Genomic DNA, 10,278 nt, shown 5'->3' with positions numbered 1-10,278 from the left:
CTGCTCTGTTTGCTTTCTGAAGCGGAGTATTTCTATCGAGGTTTCTCAATAGGGGCATTTCTCAGACAGCCTCTACAAAAGAGTCTCGTTGATGGCTTAACAGCTCAAAACAAATAAGCAATTTGTTTGTGTTTTTCGCTGCCTCGTGATGGGTAAAGACTCTTTAAACATCTAAAATTGTATGTTGGATAAGGGAAAGGAAGGAGCTATTTTTAGGTGTTTGTAAGCTTTGGAAAGATCAGAAATGTCAAGTATAGGTGGTGTGTGGTTTGTTCTTCTCCTCGTTGGAAATCTTCCTGTCCACATTTAAATATTTTCAGTGTTTTCATCAGACTCTCGGGGTTAAGTGGATAGAAACAATCTGGAAACCTAAATATATCTTTGCCTCTTGCATGCTCAGCATTTATGCTCTTGTCTTGAGCTATAATTTTCCCAGTGTACCAGTCACAGTAGGTTTTTTTTATGTGGAGAGGCTCAGAGTTTCTAATATGTATTTTAAAAAAATACAACAGAAAACCCAAATATCCTGACACCCTTTGTGTCACGTGGGGGAGCAAGCCTGAAGCCAAATCGGATCCTGGGCTGGATCTGCAGGGGCGTTATTAGCAGAGAGAGAGAGAGATATGGGATCATCCCGCTCTACTCTGTGCTTGTCAGGCCATCTCTGGAGTGCTGTGTCCAGTTCTGGTCCCCACAAGTCCAGAAAGACATGTGCAGACTGGAGAGGGTCCAAAGGAGATGGCCAAAGGGCTGGAGAACCTGACCTATGTGGAAAGGCTGAAGGAGTCAGGTCTCTTCTCCCTGGAGAACTGAAGGCTCGGAGGGGACCTCATCATGGTTTTCTGGCTTCAAAGAGGACAGAGGGTCTCTCTTCACAAGGAGCTACGTGGAGAAGACAAGGGGCAAGGGGTACAAGTTGTACCGGGAGAGGTTTCATCTTGAAGTAAGAAAGACTTTTTTTATAGTGAGAACAGTCAGTCGCTGGAACAACCTCCCCAGGGACATGGCAGAGTCCCTGTCGCTGGAAGGTTTCAAAATGCAGCTGGAGAGGGTGCTGGATAATCTCATCTCGGCTCCCTTTCCCACGAGAAGTTGGGACAGACGATCTTTAGAGATCCCTTCCAACCTGGGCTGTTCCATGGTCCTTGTTTTCCAGAATTCCTTTCTTTATTTTCCTTTTACATTTTTTAAAAAACCAAGCAATGCAAGGAACACTCAATTTTAGTGGTATAAAATATGTAATATATAAATTTCTGGGGCAAATGTTTCCTTTTTTGCTCTGGTTTCTCAACAAGGACAGTTCACTCATAAGGACTCCTTATTTTATTCTCCGCTCTGGGATGTTATCTGGTGTATTACAATCCTGTTCCTGTTTCACTAATCACGGGAAATACTGACAATCAATTGCACGCTTGTAGAAATGTTTGAAATACGTGATTGCTACAAAGAGGTTTGAAAAAAAAAGCCTCCGAGAAGCAGGACGAAGAAACAGACCCCTTCTGGACATCGATCTAAACCCGAAAGCTCCCATGGCTGGATGTGAGAATGATCATTCTCCTAGAAACGTTGCTTTAGAGACTTCAAATATTTGAAAGGCTCTTGGCCGGCGGTCTGCAGGTTGTGTTTGGCATCCTTGGCTGGATCCTCTGGCCTCTCCCAGCTGTCCTCGGCCCCGGGCAGAGTCGTCGTTCAGGCATCGGGGACCCAGGCGCAGCTGCTTTCTCCCTTGGGTATTTTTCAGGCATGGGCAGCCTGCCACGGAAGGGAGCTGTGTGATCTGGAGAGGCTGAATGCAGCTGGATGAACGAACAGGTTTTAAACCTTGTTCTTGGCGTCGCTTTCACATCCTGCGTGTCCAAACGTTTGTAAGGGACTCTAATTACATGAGTTACAAACTTATTTGTCTGGCCAGTATGAAAAAGATGAAGCTTTGAAGACTGGAGTCAAAGTCAATATTGACTTGTCTTGTTCTCTCTTCCAAGAGCTACCAGCGCTTTGGCTTCAGCCCTTCACCTAAATGTCCTTCAGAAGTCTTGCAGAAATCATAAATGGAAAGGGAGATATCAAAACCTGCTATTCTGGATGTTGAAAAACTAGGTAGGAGGGAAAATAATACTGATACCATCTTTAGAAAGTCTTAAAAAGCAGTAAAGAGGATGTGTACGCACACCTTAGCTATTCACCACTGGTATGTTACTTTGAAAAGATGGGAGGCAAAAGCCACACTGTATTTGTTAGCTTTACATCCTGTAGTTACTTAGTTTGTATTTCCAAAAATAGTGCTTGAAATAGAAATTACGTTGCTAGTAGTAACGATAATAATGTTGCGGCGTAATATATAGCACGTGGTATGGCCTTGCACTGGGATTAGTAGGATTGAAGATCACAGATTGATGGAAAGAGACAGCAAGTTTGTGGCAAGTCTTGTGAGCGGAAGACCCTACGCCCTGATAACAGGTCAAAGTCGATGCGGTTGCGGCTCAGCGCCCATGCCGTTCCTTTTCCTGTTAGCCCGACAGGAAGAACTTTAAGAAACTCAGAATGAGGAAACGCAGACAATAGGCAGCAGACTTGCCTAAACTTCATGGAAGCAGAAGGAAGCAAAACTCTGAGGCCAAAGCATCTCGCCGTAGGAGCCAGAGGGTATAAAAGACCTGTCTAAAACCAGTCTGTCCTTCTAAATGAAGAACAACCCAGGAATCGCAGCGAAGATTGGCAGCTGTCGTCCTTTCATCCTCTGTGCTGTACCTAAGTGATCTTGGCCGGATCACTTGGATATACTTGGTTCTTGTGGGTATGAGTGGCCAGAACCAGCTTATTTAAATATTTTGTAAAATGAAATCACCCTCCCCTTCTGCAAAATCTCACATTGAGTTTTGTTGCACTAACTTCTTGCACCCTTTACTTTGCAAATGAGCCTTCGGTGGATATCGTGGTTAAAATAGGTTGAGAAAAAAGGGCGTTTATAAAGGGCGGTGCTGGGGTTGCTGTTCTGGGAGATGTTTGGGGCTACACCTGGATATCTGTTGGTTATGCTCCAGGAATAAATAAAACCATGCTTTGTTCCAGGTGATCTGGAGCAGAGGGAAAGAAGGGCTTGATTTAAATATGAGGGCTTGATTCCGATGTGAGCTGCACATAAAATGAAGAGGATTCATGGCTGTACCTGCAATTAGCTTTCATCAGTAAATATAAAAATAGCAAATAGTCCTGTAGTTCTAGGAGGAACATCTCTCTAGACGTGAGTCTTTAACCAGAACGAAAATTCAGAGTATTAAAACTGCCAGTGCTTTGATTGCAGCCCAGGAATTTGGTTTTTCATTCTAGCAATCTATTTTGGCTGAGTTTTCCTATTGTACCCTGGCAGAATGTGATCCTTACTTTTATTTCGCTGCCACTCCCAAGTGTTTAAACTGGACGAGGTCCTCAACATTGATCTGTTTCAGCTTACCTGATGTGCATGGCAACCTCTAATCCATCAAATTACAGAAGAAAAATGATACAGCTTTGTTCAAGGAATGAACTGGGAGCTTGCACAGCGTTAGCTAGTGAGCTCTACAATGAGGGCTTGAATCCAAATGCTTTCTTGCTATGCCACGGGTCGGCTGCCTTCCGTTGCTCTGTCTTGTTGTATAATATTGCTCAAGAACTACAGGTAGAGCAGCATTTAATCTTTAATTTGGCAAAGCAGAATTATTTGGTGGAAGTGTGCAATCCCCTTGGTAGGTCTGCTCTTTATCCTGCCTGCTGTGTTGAGCGTGCGTTGGCGATGAAAGCACAGCTGCCACACTGTGTTGTGAACACCGACAGCTGTTGCTCGGATAAGTTTTGGTAAATTTGTGCGTTATTGGTGACCTGGCATTGTGTTGTGCAGAGTGGTTGAGGTGATGCTCTAAATAGCTAGCTTAAAAAAGGGTCTATACTGTTGGTTGTAAACGTTTGGACTGCCATCATCTTAATAAATGGTGTTTTGTGTTTGAAGCGAACTTCATTTAGCAATAGGAAACTGTAAGCTTTTATGTGCCATTATTTGCTAATTTTCAAATATTTAAAGAACTTTGAGGCTTGATGTGTTGATAAAAAATAGGCTGCACATGTAAAGTGTTTTTTCCAAATGCATCTTGGTTCGAAAAAAAACAAAATGGTTGCTTGTCCTTGAGATTTAGAAATATGGGCAACTTTTATTGGACAAATTTTTTTTCTGAAGGTTAGAAGCTAAGTGTATCTTCTGACCTTGAATCCCACCTGCGTGTGGAAACACTGAACTCAAGACCAGTCATCCTTTTTAACCCAGGTAGCCTGCGTGAGGTGATATTGAGTGAGTACATCTTCTGGGAGGCTAATACCACATGAATACGTTTCACTGATTCCCCTGAGTGCCCAGGAAGGTTTGTTTTACAGGGGAAAAAAACTGCACTGAGCACCTGCCTCCCTGCAGCACCGAACTCTGAGCTTCCAGATGCCAGAGCATCCCCTGGCTGCATCCGCTGCTTTTCCTTTGCTTTCTGCTTTAACATGAACTGTGCAAAAGAGAAAGGAAAAAACAGGGGTTTGCTTCTTCTATGGAGAAAGCCATGTGCTATAAGGAAAATACGGATTTTTGGGGTCATATGTGACCCCAAGATTTGAGTGAAACCTTTCACATTGGCCTTTAATTATTGGTTTTGGCTTTGAGGATTGTTCCCTGTGTATTCTGAATGGAATAGACAGTTCTCCTTAATTTCTATTGCCTTTATCTTCTATGCTTTCCTTTTTGTGAATGGCAATGTCTTTAAATGGCCAAATGAGCAAGCAATAAAATGGTTGCGTGAAGCAAGCAAGGAGTACAGGGAAAAACAAATCATAAATGCTTTGACTGCTGCATTGTTACGATCTTTCTGTAATTCAGTGACTTGGGATGGGGCAAGCAGCGTGTCAAAACATAATAATTGTGCTCCAGTTTCAGACAAGTCTTTAGCGATCCTTTAAGGCTGAAAGAATAAAGAGGCAAAACTTCAAAATCAACACCTGCGGCTTGGAGTCTGCTGATCTGACTGTGCAAAAGGATATTTTTTGCACCCTTAGTAAGCAACAGCGTGTGGCAGAGTTTAGAAATGAGGCATCCTGAATCTGGAAAGTTGTCACAGTTGCAGCTCCAAGGCAGTAACCCACGGGGAAGGGGTTTGTGTTTGCAAGAGGAGTATGTTTATTTAGTCCTCCTCCTGCCATTTCTGCTAGCTACAGCCAAATCTCTTTCCAGTAGCTGTGGTGGCAAAAGAGCTTGACCTGTTTCCATTTCCAGAATTGCCTTTTAAGCATGAGGTTAGCAGTTTCACTTCCCTCATCTTCTTTGCTCCCAAAGGATCTAGGAATTTTTTTCTGCTGCAGGTTGCTTTGGCTACTGCTCAGCTTCATCCGTGGCCCTGGCAGGGGATGATATGGGGTCATTCTTCTTTTCTTTTCTGCTTACAGGTTTCTGAGCAGACGGTGGGACAGCCCAGACCCTTGGCCTCTTCCTTCCAAGGCTGGTTGGGAAAGGGAGGCAGCGATTGTGGATTTGCCACCTCGGGAGAACAGCAGTGCGTTGGTTTGCTGGGAACTGATAACGAGGAGTGGTAGTGATTAGGGAAAATTCCCTTAAAAAGAAGAACTAAATTCTGCAGAACCTGATGGCATAGGCAGACCTCACTCTCTGCTAAGAGCTTCTCATTGATTAATAGATTTATTTGGTTTTTCTCTGGCAGCATGGTCATGATAAGAAAAAGAATGGTTTCAGGCAGGCTCTCAAAATAACTTCATGTTCAACTCTTTCATTGTTTATTTTTATTTTTAAGAAATCAATTCAACTAATTAGACTTTTTTTCCCCTCTTGTTTAAAAAAAAAAGGCCAGCTGGCTAGCTTACTAACTCAAATAGCAGGTACTCCCCTCTTGTTTAACTTAGCCAGTGAGATGATGCTAGCGTTTCTTTTTACTGCAGTCATGAAAGGGAGAATAGTCAAATGGAAAGAAAACGCCTTTGTTCTTCAAAACTTGTCTTTGTGCTGCTCTGTTTGAAGCGCCTCTCGCCTTACGTTTGTGCTGCGTGTAATTCAGTGCAACCACTTGGTACTTCACAGTTTAATTTTCTTCTTCTATAACTTTATTATGGAGCTATTGAAAAGCGGTAGAGAAATCCAGTAGACTGGAGCGTAGCTGTTGACGCATGCTGTGGTTCTGGGCATGCTGGTAGCATTTCATCTGCTCTATAACTTCAAGTAATCTGCTGATGCCAAGGGATTTTTTTGTTGGGTTTTTTTTTTTTTCCCCAGGCCTTCCATAGATTTCTGTAGCTGTCAAGGCCCCAGACTTGGAATTTAATAAACTTTTAAACTTGTGTTTGTCAGAATAGGAGCAAAATTTATGGACTGGCAGGTGCAATTCAGCTTCGTCCTCCCCATAAGAGGGACATTATGAGTGGGAGTCTTGTTGGACACCATTCAGGACCATTATCCTTTCTCCTCCAAAATAAAGGATTTCTTAAAATTTTCTTAATGACAGCTCTGTTTTCTCCTCCCTCTCGCCCCAGATCTATTCTATATTCAAAGTTTTGGAGAGGTAGGAAACAAATGTCTCGTGCATCAGTTGTACTGTGTCATGTCAGGAAACTCAGGAAAAGATATTCGTGCCGTCTTTTTGCTTACTCTCCTTCTGTTCTAATAATACCTCTTGCAGAAGAGGTATTCAATTAGGAATCCACACTAATAAAGTCAATCTGGGCCATCCGAGCAGCTCCCTCTGAATCACTTGGAAAGGGTGAATTTAACAGGGTGTTAACAAGTCAGTGCGTAACGATAGCCAGCAAGCAGGTTTCTATCATATAGCTTAGTCCTAAATTAGGAGTCTCCTTAATTACGTCCTGGTTACGATGTTTCAATTTAATTCTGTTTGTGGAGCTTCTTATTCTCTGAATGTTTTATTGTTCCCATTTCTGCCCTCAGGACCAAGGAAAAGGAGTCTCCCTGTGAACCTTCCCATCCTTCCTTCCTTCTTCGCTTTGGAGTCTTAAACTGGGAGAGCAAGTGCTTTCCAAATTATATCCGTCCACTTTAAAGCCATTTTCTATAACTAGCTTTATGACCTCTTTCCCGCAGATCTGTCTTGACTCGGTACATCATGCTGCTACTTTCCATGTCCGGCACCAAAGAATTCATAGCGGGGCCCGGTGACTTGCAGCTTTTCACAGTGATGGTGCCTTGCTGTGCTTCGCTTAGTGTTGGGTGCTGCTTTAATCTGTGGCAGGTTCAGCTCTTGGGGAGATGGGCTTTGCTAACTAGAGGAGGAAGTTAGCAAACCCTTGGGTGTTTCCATCTTCCTGCACCATCTAAAGTTTGCACTTGTGTAATAGGCTCGTTGCGCACCGCTAACGCTGGAGCAAAAACAGCTCCAAAACTTGCATGAAGAATTTCAGTAGGAGACGTGAATCATCTGATAAAACGTAGTTAAATGGAAACGCAGCTCTTTATTGGAGGTGCAAGTTGTAGAGCTTGTCTGCTGAAGAAACTAACCTGAATTAACTCTTCAATAGATTCAGCTTTTACAGGTCTCTTCTTTAAAAAGATGTTACTAGAGGAATCTTTTTCTAAGATTTTCTTCTGACGTGATTAAGGTCACTTCAATTCTGAATAGAAGTTTGGTGACAATTTAACTCGGTTTAGCATTGTTCAGTTCATTGATACATTTACCAATGTGCTTGCATAGGTGACTCAGAAGATGTGTTGGATAATTTTTTTTCCTGTTTTATGGGTAGATATGTCATCTTCTCTGGGCCTCTGCCAGCGGGAGGATCTAGTCCATTGAGATGAAGGGGTTAGTGAAGAGCGAAGCTTAAACACAGCAGGCTGGAAATGTGAAGCCTTTGGAGAGAAGTCGGTCCTTACATGTGGAGCACGGTGTTGAGCAAACGCAGCTGGGGTCCGCTTGAATAGAGCAGAAAATCTGTTATTCTCGAGCAGAGTGAAATGAAATCGCTTGTATTTGTAGCTGCAGGGGTTGACCCTGAGCTTTTGGAAACCTTGCATTTCCAGCCCTCCTTTCCCTGGGAGTCACCGCTGCATAGCAGGCACAGCGGGAGGAAGCATTTCGGCCGCTCTCATCCACGGTTTGGTGTTCAACTTAACGCTGAGGACAGTGGATTTCACCTGAGCAGCTGAGTTGTGAATGCATGACCAGGGACAGGCATCACTTCTCCTGCTAGCCCTGCCGTCAGGATCCCTAGCTTCTGACAACAGTTACTGAGTGAGTGTTTAATTGAAGAATTTGTTCCTGTAGTGCACAGAGCCCTTTGCGTTGTTGGTGAGAGTAGTGGAAACGGGCAGGGAACTAGTGGCTGATGCAGTTTGCAGCAGGAACGGCAGCATGGGCAGGGTGGTCCTTTCAGACCATCTTGGTTGGGTACTTGCAAGTATCTGCTTGGCACCAGCTCCGGCTTCTGATGCCCTTTCCGTGTCTTGAAAATATCTTGAAAAAATTCGTCTTTTGAAGATAGGAAATGGCTTTCTAGGTAAATGGGAAGAGGTGAAACCAGCTGGGCTGTGTACGGGCTTAATGTACCTGTCTTGCTATCTCAAGGACCTGCATGCATCAAACATTGATCCCTTTCTGTTGAAATTTAACTGTTCTGGGGCTTTATGGCAAAGTCGGGCGTCTTCCCTTTTTAATTTTGAGAGGTGAATGGCAGAGAAGGCCTCCTTGGTTTTGTTTTTTAATTTATTTTCTTTGAATTATGCCTCTTACTCTTTAGTCAGTTGGCTTTATATAAAACTCAGCCTTATTCTCCTCTCTTCCTTCTGGAAAATTCTCACGGCACGTGGTATAACTAGAGGGAAATAGGATCTATAGTTAATGTAATATTTGAACTCCTAATTCCCTAACACCTTTTAAATTCAATGGGTGATTGAATTAAATCCTCACTCCCCTGCAAAATGTGTGCATCAGCGCTCCCAGTCTTTGCTGCCATTTCAGTTCTTTCCGATCTTCTTTTTGGAGACCTTCAGAGCAAACACAGAAGGAGAAACAAGCAGGATGAGCTCCCTTTGACTGAGCGCAGACATGTGAGCCCTTCGCTAGGATATCCTCTATAGGCTGCAGAGAGGCATGGGCACTTCTCAAGCACGGTTTTGTTTGCAGATATTCAAGCTCAGATGAATTGCCCTCTCGAAACATCTCCCATTATAAGAGTCTGAATGATTACCTTGATTGTAAATATCTTTATTGTCAATGTGTTCACTTAAAAATGAATCCATCTCTTCGGATAGTTTCAGAGTTTAAAATAAAAAAGCCTAAAGAGTCTTTCCCTTTGTGAATCACCTCTAAAGCATGTAATATTTGTTTAACAGTTTAGTCCACCACTGAGGCCAGTAACTTCCTGGCTGGCGCTATTAGTACATGTAATATCCACCCCTCCTGTGCACTGATGTCCATGCCACGCCAGGTGCCTGACGGCACTGCGCTGTCTCAGTAGCCAGGCCAAAGACTACAGATTTTTCTGTTGATTCCTTAACTTTCTTACCCTCCCTTTCAGCCAGTGCTTATTAGTTTTCTACGTGGGGATTGCTGCGAGACACAATTATTACTGGAAACAACCCAAATCTGTCAAAACTTAGCCACAAGGAGTTTGTCTGAACCCTGTAAAGCCGCTTAATTTCGGGCAAGAGTTGGAGCTTCAAGCAGCAGCAAACAGGGAACGTGATTAAGCACTCAGCTTGTGCTGAGTTAAAATTCATTATTCAGTCTGGACAAATCATTTATTTCACCTTTCCTGTAGGAAAGATGCTTGATGCCTCATTTGTTATCGCTCCGTGTGTCTGATTCACTGCTGATAATTGTAACAGGCTCTAAGAAGAAAACACGATGGGTCCTAATTAGATGCTTTACTGGGTTCTGTTCCATCCTAAAAGTCCGTAAAAGAGCTGTGAGAGCAGGTGGGTGCTGAAGATCGCTGGTTTGTTTGGGTGAGGGGTCTTCGGGGATCTTCTTTTGATGGTTTTTTTTTTGGTTTGCTCTTTATTGTCAACTGAACCAAAGCGGGCCTGGCTTGGGGAAGAGTGGCTGGAAAGCTGCCCAGAGGAAAAGGACCTGGGGGTGCTGGTTGACAGCCGGCTGAACATGAGCCGGCAGTGTGCCCAGGTGGCCAAGAAGGCCAACGGCATCCTGGCCTGTATCAGAACTAGTGTGGCCAGCAGGAGTAGGGAGGTGATCGTGCCCCTGTACTCAGCCCTGGTGAGGCCGCACCTCGAATCCTGTGTTCAGTTTTGGGCCC

Source organism: Fulmarus glacialis, unplaced genomic scaffold (genome assembly GCF_000690835.1).
Source record: "Fulmarus glacialis isolate BGI_N327 unplaced genomic scaffold, ASM69083v1 scaffold10015, whole genome shotgun sequence".
NCBI lineage: Eukaryota > Metazoa > Chordata > Aves > Procellariiformes > Procellariidae > Fulmarus > Fulmarus glacialis.
This window is presented reverse-complemented; position numbering follows the sequence as displayed.